The sequence below is a fragment of the Mizuhopecten yessoensis genome, unplaced genomic scaffold, assembly GCF_002113885.1.
Source record: "Mizuhopecten yessoensis strain PY_sf001 unplaced genomic scaffold, ASM211388v2 scaffold11047, whole genome shotgun sequence".
NCBI lineage: Eukaryota > Metazoa > Mollusca > Bivalvia > Pectinida > Pectinidae > Mizuhopecten > Mizuhopecten yessoensis.
The window spans coordinates 454,906-474,508 of NW_018408852.1; the positions used below are offsets into that span (position 1 = coordinate 454,906).

The 19,603-nt window shown below is 37.5% G+C and overlaps 1 protein-coding gene across 2 annotated transcripts in view; it reads left to right on the top strand.

Moving 5' to 3' along the window:
* LOC110465002 (ecdysone receptor-like) overlaps window positions 1–19,603 on the top strand; it is a 188,983-nt gene that overhangs the window by 67,108 nt on the left and 102,272 nt on the right. For both annotated transcript variants that reach the window (XM_021520545.1, XM_021520546.1), the window contains exon 4: window positions 3,339–3,429. The gene's annotated coding sequence lies outside the window, so the exon portion shown is untranslated. The remainder of the gene's footprint in view (window positions 1–3,338; window positions 3,430–19,603) is intronic.

A 19,603-nucleotide genomic window follows, 5' to 3' on the forward strand; every position in this document is an offset into this window, starting at 1 on the left:
TCTCCATCCATTGAACAGCTCATCTCCATCCATTGAACAGCTCACCATCCATTGAACAGCTGATCTCCATTCATTGAACAGCTCATCTCTATCTATTGAACAGCACATCTCCATTCATTGAACAGCTCATCTCTATCCATTGAACAGCTTATCTCCATCCATTGAACAGCTCATCTCCATCCATTGAACAGCTAATCTCCATCCATTCAACAGCTCATCTCCATCCATTGAACAGCTTGTCTTCATCCATTGAACAGCTCATATCCATCCATTGAACAGCTTGTCTCCATCCATTGAACAGCTCATCTCCATCCATTGAACAGCTCATCTCCATCCATTTAACAACTTTTCACAATCAATTTAACAGCTCATCTCCATCCATTGAACAGCTCATCTCCATCCATTGAACAGCTCAACTCCATACATTGAACAGCTTAACACCATACATTGAATAGCTCGTCTCCATTCATTGAACAGCTCAACTCCATAGATTGAACAGCTCATCTCCATCTATTGAACATCTTTTCACAATCAATTTAACAGCTCATCTCTATCCATTGAAAAGCTCATCTCCATCCATTGAACAGCTCATCTCCATCCATTGAACATCTTATCTCCATCCATTGAACAGCTCGTCTCCATTCTTTGAACTGCTCATCTCCATACATTGAACATTTTTTCACCATCCATTGAACAGCTCACCATCCATTGAACAGCTGATCTCCATTCATTGAACAGCTCATCTCTATCTATTGAACAAATTTTCACCATCCATTGAACAGCTCATCTCCATCCATTGTTTCCATCCATTGAACAGCTTGTCTCCATCCATTGAACAGCTCATCTCTATCTATTGAACAAATTTTCACCATCCATTGACCAGCTCATCTCCATCCATTGAACAGTTAGTCTCCATCCATTGAACAGTTAGTCTCCATCCATTGAACAGCTTGTCTACACTTAACCACAATAATGATCAACAGATGTAACAAGCGTGGAATACAAATTCCACTAATAGGCATGTTTTATTAAAAATGAATTCACAGATTTGCACTCGAGCGTAGTACACTTCAGATAGTTTTCGCTGTCGCTATAACATATTGACTATTTATCACTATCGACAGATCACTAAAACTTTCACAAGGCTTTGATACAGAATTCAGTAATCAGTGAATAAATGAAAACAAAAACAAATGAAATATTGACAAAGTTTTCCTTGTTACATCAAAAAAGGACACCAAGCTAATTAGCTGTGGCTGTACCTGGCTGAACTGAGTGGTGAGTTAGCAGCTGTTACCTGAGCAACAGCCTGCTCTATGTCACAGGTCTTCACTGCATGTGTCTAAATGAGTCTGTCACCTGATGATATTTCTATAGCATTAAATAGCAGCTTTATTGATAAGCACTTATGCAAAGAAAGGGGAAAAAAAGAAAGGAAAACAGTATCTTTGACAGTTAAAATTTCACGGTTATGTGCATATGTCAGATTTCTGAAAGGTTTACTTCTGCGGAAATAGTGAAGCTTATATCCTGGTATGATATGATGAGTTCTTGTACCGAAAAGCCTGAAATGTATAAACTTTATCGTGGTATAAATATGTAAAAAAAATAATGTAGATAAATGGTATTGCCTTCTTTATGACCAGATTTGAACAAACCTTTGCAGAGTCTTCAATTGACGCCAGGCATTTAGCAATTTGAAAAGTTAAATAGTGGAAGACATATCAATTAGACTGTGGAAGTCAAAGCTGAGTTCAGGATTTATCAGAAATATCTGTTTTTGTACCACATTACATGTACATTATATACTTGTGCATCCGTTTTAAAACTTTTACTCTCTTTACCTGAAAGAGAGTTATGCCCCTTTATAAGGAACAATATTGTCATGGCAATTACTTCTTAACTACTAGACAGATTTAAATGAGATTTTTTTTTGTTTTCTTTGTATCATGTATTTTGACATAACAGTCATTCAGTGGCTTATACTTTTAAGTAGAGTTTGTCCATGCCCCATGAAAAATTTGAAAAATTGCATGCATGGGTGTGGTTTTTATCAAATGGTTACAAACCCTGAGATGGTGCTGAGAGGCAGGGCCCAACAGTGGAGATATTGGCAACATGATTATTTTTCCATACTTTATTTAGTTTCCAGGCGAGCAATACAGGCCCTATTGGCCTCTTGTTAAAAAAATAAACTGTAACTGTCATTTATTTACAAGTGGTATTTACGGTAAATAAAGTCTACAACACTAGTCCAGAACAACATGTACACATGGCTACATGACCTGAGAATGAACCTCAGATGTCTGCATGTCTTGGCTTAGAGCTGGAACGTGGTAAATGTATGCAGGTCTATGTATACATGTAGGCTATCTAAAGGCTGATGATAAGGTTATATATCTTTATGTAGTTGTCGTGTCTAGGCCCTGAATAAAGTGTGATGTACTGTCAGATTAATGAGCTTTTTCACTTTGCGAGAGTTTACTATCAATTAATGTGAATACCTGTTGTTTTTTCACCTGTTCTTTTGTGAAAAGTAGTACAGGTGTCCAGATTAGAGAGTCTGTGTGCAGCCTTGGGAGGGTCTTTTGTTAAAGTGAATGACTTTGACTTATATTCAAGGTCACAGGAGTCAAATTTGTTTAAAATCTTCTGAATAACCATGGGTCCCAGGATGTTGATACTTTGCAAATTGCATCCTGAGATGAAAGGCTATACAATTTGTTCAACATAATGACTTTGTTCGACTTTTAATCACAGGGGTGGAATGTTTTGAAAAAAAAAAAATGGGTCTTTTGAATGAATTTTAATCATAAATACTGATATTTTGCCTGTAGCTTTATTTTAGAACACTTTTAAGGTTACAAGTGTGAGATTTATACCAGGTGAGCGATGTAGGCCCATTGGGCCTCTTGTTAAAAGTCACAGAATTGATTTCATTAGAATTTTATAGGAAGCTTCCATGGCCAAAATTTAGCAACAATTGTTGAGAATATGGTCACCCCCTGCTCCCGTACTGTGGACCTGACAGCAGAGCCCAAAGGGACCAATTTGGCTTAAAATCCAAGAAGATTCTTCAGACCCAAATTATGCTAGAGTCAAATATTCTGCTTTAATACAAAGGTCCTTCGGTGTGGTATAGGGAAATTGTGGATTTTTATGATCCCCAGTTTACTCATTTCCCCTTGAAATTTTTACACGAAATTGGCTTAAATTCCAAGAATATTCTATATGCTATAGAGAAATTTAGAATTTTCATGACCCCCCCCCCCCCTTTACCCCTTTTCCCATTTTTACTAACAGCAATAGCAATAGATAATGTTTCTTTATATTTTCAGGCACTATAGGACCACCTGCAGTGTAACAGTAGTTATTTGTCCATGTAGAAGAATCGTAAAGCTCTTTGATGGATGGTTAAGTCATGTCAAGGTAAGTTTGTAGTGGAACAGGATTGTAGCGATCACTATTGACTAGGTAGCTCCACTGATTCTAGCCTCTCTCTAGAGTTTCGAGGTACTGGGTTTGAATCCCGGTCTGGTTGTTGCATGTTTCCTTTCTTATTACATTTGGCTACTAGCTACATATACCCATGGTTGTACAGGCTAGGGTCTTATGTGTCTTTGGGATTGAAGACGAAGGAAGTGGCAATCGCTGGTGACCAGGTAGCTCCGTTGGGCAAAGTGTCCATCTAGAGTTTTGAAGTTCCAGGTTCAAATCCCAGTCTGGCAGTTGCTTTGTTAATCCTTTCCTGTTAAAGCTGTTACCTTTTGTACTAGACCAGGTATTTTTTGCACCTCTGAAGACTCCTAATGATCTTGATTCATGTTTAAGGCCATTGGACTTTGTTTGTTTTATTGTTCAGGGTTTTACATCTTTGCAACAGTGAAGCCATGTAAAGAAACCTCTCAGTCTTTTTGACCACCCTGGGGTCCAGCCGTGCTCTGAGGACTTAGTCCCTTGGTTGTAACTTGAAAACAGTGGAGGTTTCCTCCTCATAACCTCATATAAGCATAAAAAGACAGATAAGTTGATGTTACAAGAACTTGCATCATGGTCTGACCCCAGGAATTATTCCCTATACTACATTGAAACAGTCTAGATATCCAACTCTATACAAAAAGTACTAGGCATGAAGAGACAAACATGGTCATGCTACCATGATTGGTTTCTGTGTCGGCCTCAGAACCAATGATTTAGTCCCTTGGTCATAACTTGGAAAAAGTAACTCAGAAAAAGTGAAGATTCCCATCCTTTAACCATGCTTACATGTACAATTCCTTGGCATGAAGAGACAAATACTGTCATGCTATCAGGATTGGCTCAAGGGTCCAACCCCGAGCCTGGTGACTTGTTGTTACTGCGACTGAAATGGAAACAGTTGAGATCCTCACCTTAACACCACAAATATGTGATTGTAAAGCATGAGAAGACAAATAATTTTTTGCTACCAGGGTTTGCCTTTAGGTCTTGGGGAGTTGTACCTATATTATAACATGATCATGGTTAAGATACTCAACTTTAGGAAACATGAACATTTCATGTAAATGTACCTGGGCATGAAAAGACGAACACACTTTCGTTATCAGTACGGTACTGGCCCAGGAGTCGGGGCCACCACTTCAGAATTAGTTCCAGAGTTTTAGCCAAGACTTTTTAACAGATATTCACATATCTCCACCAATGCTGTTTTAGAAACATACTGGATTCTTGAGAGCAAAGCTCCAATCACTTTCCGTCCGTCGTCGTCCGTCGTCCGTGACATAAGCTTTGCTCAAGTGACCTATTCCAATCACTTTCTGTCCGCCGTCGTCCGTCGTGCGTCGTGCGTAAACCTTTACATAATCAACTTCTTCTCAAGAACCAGTGGATGGAATTTTTTAAAACTTGGTCAGAATCATCCTTGGTAGATATGAGGATACCAAATTGTAAAATTGGGATTCCTACCCCAACCCTAGGGGCCAGGGCAGGGTCCAAAAGGGAAAATTTACCAATATTTCAAAAATCTTCTGCTCCAGACTCAGAGGTATTACAGCCATTTTCGCTGCATGGATGGAAAGATCATCAGGGGCTTTATTTACATTGTAAATTTCAGGACCCCCGAGCTATCTGTTCTCCCTTGGGGAGGGGGTAAAGTTTACTATAGTTTATATAGGGAAATAACTCTTGTGGGTATATATTTTATCCATTTTCAGCAGAAAATTACTCAAACTTAGTCAGAATCATCTTTGGTGAATGAGAGTATTACTTTGGAAAATTGGGATTCCTGCCCCATCCCAAGGGGCTAGGGCGGGGCCCCCAAGGGAACATTTACCAATATTTTCAAATTCTTATCCTCTGATGACATGACAAGTATTGTATTTCACTTAGTTTACATGCTGATTTCCACATCACATCTAAACAATAAAATAAAGTTACCAGTACCTATGATATAACTCAGGTGACCGCTAGGGCCCTTGGGCCTCTTGTTTTTTTTACATCCAACCCGATAACAACACATCTATTTCTGTATCAGTTACAAATGTTTATCTTACACTTGAGGAGATATAAGACATTGCATGATGGGTAAAGAAGCTGGGAGGAAGCAATTATTTCCTAGAAAATGGAAATCATTCTCAGAATTTAATCGAGTTGAACGGTAACATTTAGCTGTCTAACTTACTGTAAAATTTCTCTGCTGGGTTTTGTGTAATTGCTTCAGATGGCTGACTTAAATTCACAGTGCGAACTCTATTGTTTTCTATAATTGGCAATACTTTGCTGCAGTTTGTTAAAATGAGACTGACAGGTGTTTTTGTTAAGTTAAATATACCTAGTCCCTGGTGGGCTTATAGTTTTAGTAGTCCTTCTAAAGGTCATATGGTATTTCTACAGTTTAGATGTATTAACAGACACTTGTTGACCATAAACGGGAAGCTTATAATCTATCAGGACATTACATCAATAATAAATATGAGTTACATTTGCCTTAACATAAAAGTTGTAATTGGAACAGTAACTGCTGTACATATAGTGTAATTTGTATGAGCAACAAGTATGCATGTAGCTTTTACAGGAATTGAACCTGGATGACCCCAAACTTTCATGTCCGATTCGCTTTCTCTGTCGGCTATATAGAGAATAAAACATGCCTTTTTCCATATCACACCCAGGATCAACCCGAGACTCCAATATCAGCCAGAGTGCCGAAGGCTGATATCGGTCAAGGGTTGATAATGGGTGTGATATGGAAAAAGGCATGGTTGTTTTCTGTTTATTATATACTTACTAATAAAATACGGATAGATTTTTTATCTTAATATTTCTTTTTCTTTTGAAATATTGAAAAACGAAAAAATGTCCAAGAGGGGTGTGATATGGGTTTGGGGTGTGATACGGCGGGGGCTGATACAGGGGGTTTGGGGTGTGATACGGCGGGGGCTCATATGGGTTAGAGCAATTGTGTCGTAACACATATACAAAAAAAACGTTTTTATTAGTAAGTATGTAATAACAGGAAATAACCTATCTGAAGCTACTATCGACAGACTGGGAAAAATTCAGTGGTAGTTTTAAACATTTTCCTTTTACTCCCATCATAATGATACTTAACTAATCATTACAGAGACCCCTAGTTAATAACATACTTTACATAGTAGTTCAATGCTAAGGGGCAAAATTAACTCTGGGCAAAGACTGATTTTACCGGTAAATAGCGAAAGTTTAACTTGGTGAATGTTTTCTGGTATAAAGTATTTTGAAACAAAATATTCATCAAATGATACCAACATTTTATTATCTGTTGTGACAATACATTTTAAAAATCTTAATGTTCTTGTCTGAATGTTTGCTCATGTCCTGAATGAAGATTTTCGTAAATGCTCACAATCCTTGAAGAGCAACGTACAAAATGGATAAATCTTGACCAGTTTGCTTTATTGGTGACATTCACTGATAATTTTCATATGTAAATCCTGAGAGTAGAATCGTCCCCCTAATGGGCCAATAGAATTGGTGCCGTCTCGCATGGCAATATTTGATCCTGGCAGGACCTGCTGTCCATTAATCAATTCCTGTTGTACCTGGCAGCATAGATGTTGTTAACACATGGTTTTCCAGACTTCTTACATTCAATCCGACTCAATGAGATGCTTTATGTAAATCAAGTGTTTGTTTGCAGTTCCAAATACAGAAAACTGGAGTTAAAAGTGGTAAGTTCTTATCTTCTACTTTGGTACATACAGTAAAAAAAACTTCCTCGAACTCGATTTACTCCAATACCCCTCATTTTTCGAACAGTTTGTTTGGTCCCAACCGAGTTCATAAATATTCTTTGTAAAGTAACCCCGGATTAGTCAAACTGTTATTCCTCGAATACCCTAGTGTATTCCTCAAACAAAATTTTGTTCGAGACTCTTCATGGTCATAGTATTAATCCTACCTATTTGTCGAACAGGTGTGACCTGTCACGCCTGACAGATTTTTACCAGTGTATCACACCGGTGCTGCCATCTCGAGGCACAGGCTGCAGTCCACACTCATTGTGCTTATACAGGTGTCAGCTTGACGTCGGATAATTAGAGGATTAAAGGCAGTATCATTAAGTAACTGTACTGTTACCCTGTTGGTTTTGCATTATCATTCCGGGTGCATATTGTTTTTTTCCTGAAGATGTTTTGACACCGATGATTTGGCGGCAGTGTTCATTCACTGGGTGTGTAAAGCCATATTTCGGCATGGCAATATTAAGCGGAAATCACATAGCGGATTCTTGACCAACTTTAAAAATATTCAAACTTGAATACGTCGTGATTGTTAATTTCGTTTTCAATCAACATTATGCTAACAAGGATTCAAGACTTCCGTCATTTTAAAATGACCGAAAAGTTCCTCTCGTTGTGATATTTTGTAAAATTAACGTAGCTAATTACATTAGGGCAGACTATGTCCAAACGACAAGTACAGTACGTTACACAGCTTTTTAATTTTATTCACTTTCTTAATACTGGTTGAAATATGTTTTCATTGTATAGCTATTTTAAATCTTATTATATGCTATCATTATGATTAAACTACTTTTTTCTTCTATCATCTACTATCCGTGATATTTGCAGTGCTTCTGTACCGTTGCTCTACCTGATAAAGAAAATGACAATGTTGGTCGACCCTTGGATTCATCGAATACCATGTATTCCTCAAACTATTGATCTTGACCCTACGAGTTTGAGTTAGCGGGGTTTTACTGTTCATGATTTGAGTATCGTAAACCTTGGAAAATATCTAAGATGGGTATACCCATGAGTAAATACTCATTGTTGAGACCTGAAAGATATTTGCCCCCCAGGATGAAACATGTAATAGACAGCAAGTTTGTTCAGCAGGGAACATACAACTGCACAGCACACATTGCTCATTGGATTTTTCTATTATATTAGGAGGCCTATTAGTTGCTATCAAAACAGAGACTATATAAATTAATTAACTCCGTAGCTGTCAAAAGTGGAGCACAATTTATCATTTTCAGTGGCCATAATTACCCTAATTTGGTGCAAAAACTTTGCCCTGGCAGTGATATTGTAGTTGAATTTTCATGCAAACATGTAAAATGCTCTGACCTTGTTCCAAGCATTTGCTGTGTTGCAGTGTCTGTCATCTGTCTAATCCGTCCTTTAGTCAACTTTTACTTTAAAAACCTATTAGTCCCTATTAGCATGGTGGATTTTGACTGCATTTAGTCTTGATTATTGTTATACTTAATTTTGTATAATTGGAGAGTGTGACCCTCCTGGGGGCAGAGGAGCAGGGTCCAATAAAGGAAATAAAGGAACATTTTATAATCCTTGTCTTTATGTATGAATAAAGAAGTTATGTCAAAATTTGCTCTAGAGCATGCTTGGTCCATTGCTTGGTCCATAAAAAAATCACTTTTGTATAAACAGGCAGTAATCTCCCATTCCCTCTCCATCTGAAGAGACATACAGTCATGCTACTATAGGATCAGCTCTAGGGACCAGCCCCACCCCTGGTTACTTAATTCCCTTGTCATTATATTAAAAGGACCACATATATGTAACAATTGCTAAGGAAAGGAAAAAGTGTTCATGCTTTAATGACTGGTCAGGTGGTCTGGCCTCATCCCTTGGAATTTTTTCCAAGGTGATCACTCGGGCCTATAACCACATACACATACATTTATGATGTGCGGTTCCGTACCCAGTCATACAGCAAGCCTTCATTAAAAGTTCAATAGTCAAATAAAAACCAGTAATACCACAGCATGAATTGAAATAGGCCGTTTATTATAAAAACAACGTAAAATAAAGTCATGTATACAAAACATGTCACGTTGTTTCTTCCAAAAACAACGTAAAATAAAAACCTGTATACACAACATGTAAAACATGTCACATCATACTGATCTGAATACATATAGGCATTATGCCCAATGAAAACAACTATGTGACTATTAAAGGAAGGGGGCAAAACCGCCATCTGGCTAATTGAGGAAGACCAGCATTCGCTTGTATGTATCCTGGCCTTACTAAATGTAGCCAACCCCCACCCGCATGTTATCTCAACTGCTTTCAATGCATACTGGATCCTTGGAACCTTTACATCAATTGTTGTACAAAGAGTGTAGCTCTTCATGGGGCTGAAAGGTATTGTTCAAAATGAAGGAATGAGGTGTCCAGTGTTCGAAAGCCTTTTCCTCTAGACTAGTTGATTATATTTCAAGCAAATTTGCTATAAGTTATCCTTGTTTCTGGAGATGTATTTTGATGTCATTGAAAAGGTGTTGTGTCACTTAGCACTGAGAGGCAGTCCCCCAAAAAAGGAAAATCTTTTCAATATTACATGTATCATTGAAAATGTTTTGCTAGGATTTCATGAAGAACAAAATTAAAACAAAATTTAGATCGGATCCAGAGCTACATGTATCTATTGACACTCATAAGGCTCTCTGTGTGGAGTAAACCAAGGTCAAATGTCACAAACAGAGGAAACACCTACTTCTAAAAAATAAATAATAATTTGAGGTTCTTATATACCGCTTTATCACAAACCTAGTTCGTAGGTCGATCGTCTCAAAGCGGTTCACAAATTATTAACCGTGGTTATAGGGCCTTTGCAACCAGCCAATATCGTTCTCAACTCCCTGGGGAGCATACAGCTGGTGCTGCCATTTCAGTGCTCACAGCTACTAGCATTCTACAATTCTAGCACTGCCCAACCACGTACTCATTTACAGCTGAGTAGACTGGAACAAGCGGAGTAAAGTATCTTGCTCAAGGATACAACACTGTGCCGTGCCTCAAACTCGCAACCCTTTGGTCATGAGCCCGGCGTCCTACCACTAGACTACCGCACCGCTAACCTAACAGGCTTGTTCATCACTAGTAGAATTGATAAAAAATGATGAGAATAATATCGGACTCATTTGTTTGCAAATAAAAGCATTCGGGTTCATGTCAAATGTTCCTAGAAGTAGCCAACTAATGATGTGAAATTAAATGACTTAAAATGGTTAATACATCATTTTGAATTAATGATAACACTTTTTGTTTCTTTTTCTGTTTACTTGTTACTTTGGAACCTGCTACAAATGGACATTTTGAGAACGAGAAATGTCACAAGAAATTAATGACACACTTGGAAACCCCTAGGACTTAGCGCTCAGTGTGTCAAATTCCTTTCAGAATATTCCAGAGGTCTACATGTAGGCAGTTCCTGTTTATAGTTTACTGCTGGAGAAAATGGTGATACAGGGAGTTATATGGCACATTGACACACTTTCCCATCTGTTCCAGGCTATATGCTAAGATATTGTTGTGTTGAACCTTGAAAGTCTTGCTATATGACTTATCTGCAGCAATGCCCTACTATCCTTGAAATGTCATGTTTTTGATATTATAGAAAGAACTAAGCTTTGCCATTATGGAATACAGAGGTATAGATTTCACTTTGAATTGAAATAAATCAATACAATGTTTCTTAGTTTTATTCTACACTTTTACATAATAAAAGCACGTAACTGTCTTAATTGACTCATTCACCCCTGAAATTTCATAATGAACTATTCCAACCTTTGAATTGGAACAGTTCAAATGTGTCTCCAGGGGTGAATGAGTTAAGATTTACTGAGGTAAGAACCATTAAGTGTGTATGTCATTTTGATGTGTTGTCACACAGAGCTGCCCTTCGCCTTGTTGGTCTTTATAACATCACTCGTTCGTTGTTAGGGAGGTTTAAACTTCAACTTGTGCTGCCGTAATTCCCTTCATGGCAATCATGGCTCAGTCTATGATATATAAAACTTTACTGATTTTGATCGTTTAACATTGCTGGAACATTTTTCAAAGACGTTTGAAAAAAAGCAAAATTAAAAAACAAATGTCAACAGCTACCACACTTCACTTGGTATGAACACATTAAAAAGAGCGACAATTTATGACTAGTTAACAATACATCGTTATATCAATTAGAGAAAAAACATCTTGTTTGTTCAATTAAGTATAACAAAACTTTTGTTTTCAAAGGTATTCAGTATATTTCTCGACCATCATGGTAGGTATTCCGTCTTTTCGTATTGCAGAGTTATCTGCTCTTATGAGCAGGTATTGATTGTTACGTCTTTTGTTTGTGAGAGTAACGCCATCAATTTTTGAGAAAACAACGTAATTTTCTCACACAAACCAATGATGTACCAATCAATACCTGCTCACAAGAGAAGAAAACTCTGCAATACGCAAAGACGGAATTGTTTAAATTAATCATAGAAATTACTTGTGCAGCTAGAGGATGTCATTACAATTATGGGATTGTTGACCCTGAAGAGGAGGTCACTGTACTGTTAATTACAGAACTAGTAATACACAGTTAAATTGTAACAATACAAGCTGATTACAGCCGACGCAATATTACTGAAGTGGTCAAAGACCTTTGGTCAGTACTTGGACACTAATTGATCGTTCAGGACAGCAGTATGGACAATGTCCAACAGTATTTAAAGTATTTCTAACAGTATTTATTTGTAAGTATTAAATTACAACCCAGTAATTAATTAAGTCAATAAGCACTTGTTATTCTACTCGAGTGTATGCTGTGGCTGTGTTTGTTATGTTGCTGGTGATGCTATTTCATACCACTGTTGAGAGAGCTAGCACTTTGTGTGGACCTGCCAATGGGTGGCTAATTATAATTCTATGGACAAGGACTTCTGCCGTGGCCATGTCACAGACACAATGTGGCTGTCCCTACAGATTAGTATATTGATGCGAGTTAAACTTTTGACCAGTCCTCTGACCGGGCTGTTGTGGTCAGTTGTATGTTTATCTTTATGGGTCTTCATGTCTCTCTGATAATATCTCTAAAGTTATTAGTTGTTCTGTAAGCAAAACAGCAGTTAATAATAAACTAATTACTGTTTATACTGTGTTGTACTTTGTGTTGTTGTATTATACCTTGTGGTATGTAGTTTGTGGTATGTACTTTGTGGTATGTACTTTGTTGTATTGTACTTTGTGGTATGTACTATGTGGTATGTAGTTTGTGGTATGTAGTTTGTGGCATGTAGTTTGTGGTATGTAGTCTGTAGTATGTTGTTTGTGGCATGTACTCTGTGGTATGTACTTTGTGGCATGTAGTTTGTGTTATGTAGTTTGTTGCATGTAGTTTGTGGCATGGAGTTTGTGGTATGTAGTTTGTGGCAGGTACTTTGTGGCGTGTAGTTTGTGGTATGTAGTTTGTGGCATGTAGTTTGTGGGATGTACTTTGTGGCATGTAGTTTGTGGTATGTACTTTGTGGCATGTAGTTTGTGGTATGTAGTTTGTTGCATGTAGTTTGTGGCATGTAGTTTGTGGTATGTAGTTTGTGGCATGTACTTTGTGGCATGTAGTTTGTGGTATGTACTTTGTGGCATGTAGTTTGTGGTATGTAGTTTATGGTATGTAGTTTGTGGTATGTAGTCTGTGGTATGTAGTTTGTCAATATCATTACTATTTGTAGTTTGTGGTATTGTTCTTTCTTGTTTGTACTTTGTTTTATTGTACTCTATGGTTTGCGCTTTGTGGTATGTAGTTTGTTGTTTGTTGTTTGTGGTATGTAGTTTGTGGTATGTGGTTTGTAGTTTGTGGCATGTAGTTTGTGACATGTACTTTGTGGTTTGTAGTTTATGGTTTGTAGTTTGTGGTTTGTAGTTTGTGGTTTGTAGTTTGTGGCATTTAGTTTGTGGTATGTAGTTTTTGACATGTACTTTGTGGTATGTAGTTTGTGGTATGTAGTTTGTGGCATGTAGTTTGTGGTATGTAGTTTGTGGTATGTAGTTTGTGGTATGTAGTCTGTTGTATGTTGTTTGTGGCATGTACTCTGTGGTATGTACTTTGTGGCATGTAGTTTGTGGTATGTAGTTTGTGGCATGTAGTTTGTGGCATGTACTTTGTGGTATGTAGTATGTGGTATGTACTTTGTGTTATGTAGTTTGTGGTATGTACTTTGTGGTATGTACTTTGTGGTATGTAGTTTGTGGCATGTACTTTGTGGCATGTACTTTGTTGTATTGTACCTTGTCCATGTCATTATGTCTCCCCTTCGAATGAAGGGAGACATATTGTATTAGTACTGGTTTTTCTTCTTTGTGCAAAGTGCCCATTTTCAGTAAATTCTTGTCCGGCCTGTAAATTTCAAACCATTAAAGATATCTTAATCAAACTTGAAGTATACCTGCATCACCCACAGAAGGTGTGAAACAAGGTCTCGTGCCCCACTATATGTAGAGTTATGGCCCTTTGTTTAATTTTAATAACGAAGTTTGTCCAGAGCAGAAGTTGTATGTTATTTCACCTACGTTGACCATACTTACCATATTGATGTATCTTGGGAAGGTGGAATTTCTCACACCAAAATCAGATTTTATGCCCCCACTATATACAGAGTTATGGCCCTTTGTTTATTTTTATTACTGAAGTTTGTCCACGGCATAACTTCTAAACCATTAAAGATATCTTAATCAAACTTGAAGTATACCTGCATCACTCACAGAAGGTGTGCAGTGCACTTGAATTAGGTCTTGTGTGTCACTATATACAGAGTTATGTCCCTTTGTTTAATAATTTCAATACCAAAGTTTGTCCACAGCATAACTTCCATGTTGTTAGGGCCCCATATTGTCCGTCTGTCACAATCAAACAAGGTATAAACTGATCAAAGGTCAAGGTCACTGGGTCAAAGGTCAAGGTCAAATTTTGTATCTTTTCCCTGATGAACATTTTGTTATGGCATTATGAAGTGAAGTTGGTTGGAATTTAACAAAGAGTCAACTGACTTAAGGTCAAGGCCACTGGATCAAAGGTTAAGGTCAAATTCAGTATCTTTTCACTGGGGAACATTTTGTTGTGACACTTTGAAGCAATGTTGGTCAGAATTAAACAAGGAATCAATTGACCAAAGGTCAAGGTCACTTGGTCAAAGGACGAGGTCAGATTTTGTATCTTTTCACTGATTAACATTGTGTTATAACATTATGAAGCAAAGTTGGTTGGAATTTAACAAGGAGTCAACTAACTTAAGGTCAAGGTCACTGGGTCAATTTCAAGGTCAGATACTGTATCTTTTTACTGATGAACATTTTTTGTATGTTATTATGAAGCAAAGTTGTTCAGAACTTAACACGGAGTCAACTGACCAAAGGTCAAGGTTACGTGTTCCAAAGGTTCAAGGTCAAGGTCAAGTTTTGTATTTTTCACTGATGAACATTTTGTTATGATATTATGTAGCAAAGTTGGTTGGAATTGAAGAATGAGTCAACTGACCAAAAATCAGGGTCACTGGGTTAAAGGTCAAGGTCATTTGGGTCCAAAGGTCAAAGACAAAGTGGATCTCTTACTTTGACCCTGCATGGCTCTTGATGTCCCAAGGTATTTAAGGTGAAATAAAACAAATCAAAGCTAACAAATGAGTATTGCACTGGTATTTACACTTCTGTTAGTCCAGCAAATATGGAAGTGGAAGGAAACAAGACTCACATCATAGTACATGTAAAATGTATATTTTGCTTCCTTGCAGTTTTTTTGGAAGTCCAAATGTCAAACTTCAATCTCAGCTATATGGGCAGATTGCTTCTTAATGATTATGGGGGATATATTGCCACAAGACGGGGCCCTTACTGACCTGTCAGTGTTCTAGTTTCACCTATGTTGACCAAACTTGCTAAAGTTTTAATGTATCTTGGGAAGTAGGAGTGTCAAATTTTAAATTCTGGTCTCGGGCCCCACTATATAAAGCGATATGGCCATTTGTTAATATACCAGAGTTTTTCTATTGGCTAATAAGGGGACACATGTTTTTGTTCACAGAAACAAAATTCTAGTTACTGCTTGTACTTTGTGGTATGTAGTATGTAGTATGTGGTATGTACTTTGTGTTATGTAGTTTGTGGTATGTAGTTTGTGGTATGAACTTTAAAAATAAAAATAATTTGATGTTCTTATATACCGCTTTATTACAACCTAGTTCGTAGGTCGTCTCAAAGTGGTTCACAAATTATTATCCTTGGTTATATATATGGGCCTTTGCAACCAGCCAATATCTTTCTCAACTCCCTGGGGAGCATACAGCTGGAGCTGCCATTTTGGCGCTAACAGCTAGCATTCAACAATTCTAACACTGCCCAACCACATACTCATTTACAGCTGAGTAGACTGGAACAAGCAGAGTAAAGTATCTTCCTCAAGGATACAACACAAAGCCGTGCAGTGACTCGAACCCGCAACCCTTCGGTCACGAGCCCGGCATCCTACCACTAGACTACCGTGCCTCCTAAATGAACATACTTTGATATAATTTTATGACTTTTCTGTTGTTAATAGGGGAATAGTACCACAAGAAGTAACATAACATCAATCTAAGTTTGCCCTGTGCTCACAAATGTTGTAGAATGTAACTACATTATTTCAAAATAAAGTCATTTTGAATTTTAAAGTGAAATTAAATAAGCAGTGGAATACTTATCGGTTGTGATAGCATTAAGAAAGGCAAACCAGTATTTAGGTTTCAAATATTTCATTCTGTACTTAAAAGTAATAAAAAAGGTTAGATCTTCCTGTAAGATTCTATAAAGTGCCAATATTTCCAACACATTATACATGATATAGCACTCACTGGAGTCTATGATAAAGTTATAATCATGCTAACATTGTTAAAACTGTTCTCCAAGAAATAAAAAAAAAGATTCATGAAGATTAAAAAATTTCAAGGTCAAAGAAATACAGGGAGACTCTGTTATAAAACCACAGAGAAGAGTACTTTTAAACACCTGCTTTTGACATCAAGCAATGAATCGAATGTAATTAAGGCTCAATAGGGATTCATACAGATGTAAATAGCACCTGATCATGAGATGCTGTGGGGTTAAATTTAAAGGTCAAGGTCATAATTTTATTTAGGTAAAGTTTTCAAAGATAAATTTACTGTTTTGTGTGTTTGGACCAGGGGAGGGAACATAAATGATATTTCACAAAACATAATATTGTTACTTATGATTGTATAGAAAAATCTTTTTTTTTTATTTTTTATTTTTTAAATTGATAATGACTTCGTAATTTTGTGAACTTAGTATCAGTAATTTGATTGGAGGAATGTAGTAGGCTGTATATACATCAAATTAATTACACGAACAAAGAGAAATAAGATAATAATGATGAAGGTTAACTAAATTGACTACCACCAGTCAGACAATGTATGTGTCAGATAAATACGGTACAATGACCGAATATAATATTTTTGGAATTTATCTTGCTGATTAGAAATTTGTAGAGTGTTTTGGCTGGTACCAAATTCTGGCACAAGTTCCGATTCTTGGCTAATTTTCAGCTGACCAAAGGTTGGTTAGATGTTCGTAGCGATACCACAGGACATGGACCCGAGTCTGCCTTGACCACAGATCGGTTAAGATAAAGACCTTGTACGCCATCATCAGATGACGTTGATGTTCCAGCTATTTTATCTACCAATTTAAATAAATAGACATACCCATTAGCCTAATATATGTTTTGGCAGAACTGCAAAAAAAACAAGAAAATAAATATGGACTAGGAGTTTTGTGTTTACTGAAGTAACTGCAGACAGAAATGACTTTGGTAAAAGTAAAGGCAACTGTTTGAGATAAGTTTTATAAGGCAGAGAAAAAGGTTGATAAGTATCCTGGTGGAAAAATGATCAAGCAGATTAGATTTGTCTTTAAATGATTTGTGAGTTGCTTACTGAAGAAGTCATTTGTGAGTAAATCACTGATGAATTGTTTTGTGAGTTAAACAGAGGTTAAGTTGTTTTTTATCCCCCGCTTTCACCGAAACTGGGGATATTAATTTGGGTCTGTCTGTCTGTTACGCTTCGTTTCCGAGCAATAACTACAATAAATGTCAACTGATTTTCTTCAAACTTGGTCACAGGGTTAAATGCCACAAGGGCTCAGCAAACTTGGTCACAGGGTTAAATACCTAAAGGGCTCAGCCAAGTTTGATGACCACTTTCAGCCGACCCCATTTGGCGGAGTTATGGCCCCTTGAATAGAGAAAACGTCATCTGCTGCGCTTTGTTTCCGAGCAATAACTACAACAAATATTAACCAATTTTCTTCAAACTTGGTCACAGGGTAAAATGCCTTAAGGGCTCGGCCAAGTTTGATGCCCACTTTCAGCAGAGTTATGGCCCCTTGAATAACAAAAACATCATTATCTGCCGTTTCTGTTCATTAACTCTCGCAAATATTATCAGATTGTCTTCAAACTTGGTCACTGAGGCTTCAACACATTAAGGGCTAGGCCAAGCTTGACAACCACTTTAATCGGACTCCACTTGGCAAGAGTTATGGCCCCTTGATTTACAAAAAATGTGATAATCTGCAGTTTCCGCTTAATAACTAGCAAATATTAGCCAAATTCCTTCAAACTTGATAACAGTGTTCGCGCTCCTCTGTCTTTCCACCCATCTCCGGCACTCTGTGGTTTTCGTGTGAAAATTGCTGTAGATATTGTTAAGATGTTTCAACCAGATTCCTTATGCACATCCAACTTGTGCTAAATTTGCCAACCGATGTGATTTGTGCATATTTACCGATAATCAATGAGGTATAGGTGGGTTTTTTTTCTTCATGTTTCAAGCTATACATTATGTCTCAACAGCACGATACTCACATGTTTAAACCTAACCTCAATAATGTTAACCTACAATATGTTCTGCAAGCGGGGGATATAAATTCCACGAATTTGCTTGTTAGTTACGAGTTGCCTGCTGATAATTTTGTTTTAGGTAAATAATTGATGAAGGCCTTTTTGAGTTATTCCAATGTGAGTTGATCTGGTAAGATGTAAGTATATTTGAGTTAATCATTTATAAAGTGGTTTGTGAGAGACTTGCTGACACAGTTGTGTGCGAGTTACTCGCGTGTGAGTCAAGAATGATTTACTTTTTTTTTTATGTAATTCTCTTATATAGTCGTTTGTGATATACTAATAGTTCTATTACGACTGGAGTGCCTAGAATTTAATCAACAACTTTTTTTACTGAATAAATGTGTGTGATATGATTGTGGGAATACTTTTTTTATTCCTTCAGAAGAAATGTGCATGTTCAGTTGTGTTAATTACAATTGAGGGTGACTGAATTCAATCTGTTATCAGCTACAAAACCACATTGATCGGTAATCTCCAGAAGCCATGCCCTTGTGTATTGTTCCTTGACATCTGTCTGAGGAGGTGATCATCAATGTAATAACTGAGTTTGCAAGTTCAATGACATTGTGGACGGCAACCTCGAAAATTCAAGGTTTTCACAGCAACCTTGATAATCCAGGGGTTTCACGGCAACCTCGATAATCCAGTGGTTACACGGCAACCTTGATAATCGAGTGGTTACACGGCAACCTTGATAATCCTGGGGTTTCACAGCAACCTTGATAATCCAGGGGTTTCACGGCAACCTCGATAATCCATTGGTTACACGGCAACCTTGCTAATCCTGGGGTTTCACAGCACCCTTGATAATCCAGGGGTTTCACGGCAACCTTGATAATCCAGGGGTTACACAGCAACCTCGATAATCCAGTGGTTACACAGCAACCTTGATAGTCGAGGGTTTTCACGGCAACCTTGATAATCCAGGGGTTTCACGGCAACCTTGATAATCCAGGGGTTTCACGGCAACATCGATAATCCAGGGGTTACACGGCAACCTTGATAATCCAGGGATTAAACGGCAACCTTGATAATCCAGGGGTTACACGGCAACCTTGATAATCCAGGGGTTACACAGCAACCTCGATAATCCAGGGGTTACACGGCAACCTTGATAATTCAGGGGTTACACGGCAACCTTGATAATCCAGGGGTTACACAGCAACCTTGATAATCAAGGGGTGACACTCTTTTAGCTCACCTGGCCCAAAAGTTCTATTACGACTATTGATAGAGATGTGTACTGGTATATAATGTTATTTCTAGAATCTTGATGTGCTTGCTGGTGCAGGTTGGACTGTGTAATAGCAAAGGAAACTTATGTCAGACCTATATGACGAGGTCTTCAAGTAATCGAATAGATATTGTTTTTTTTTTGTTTTTTTTTTGTTTTTTTGGG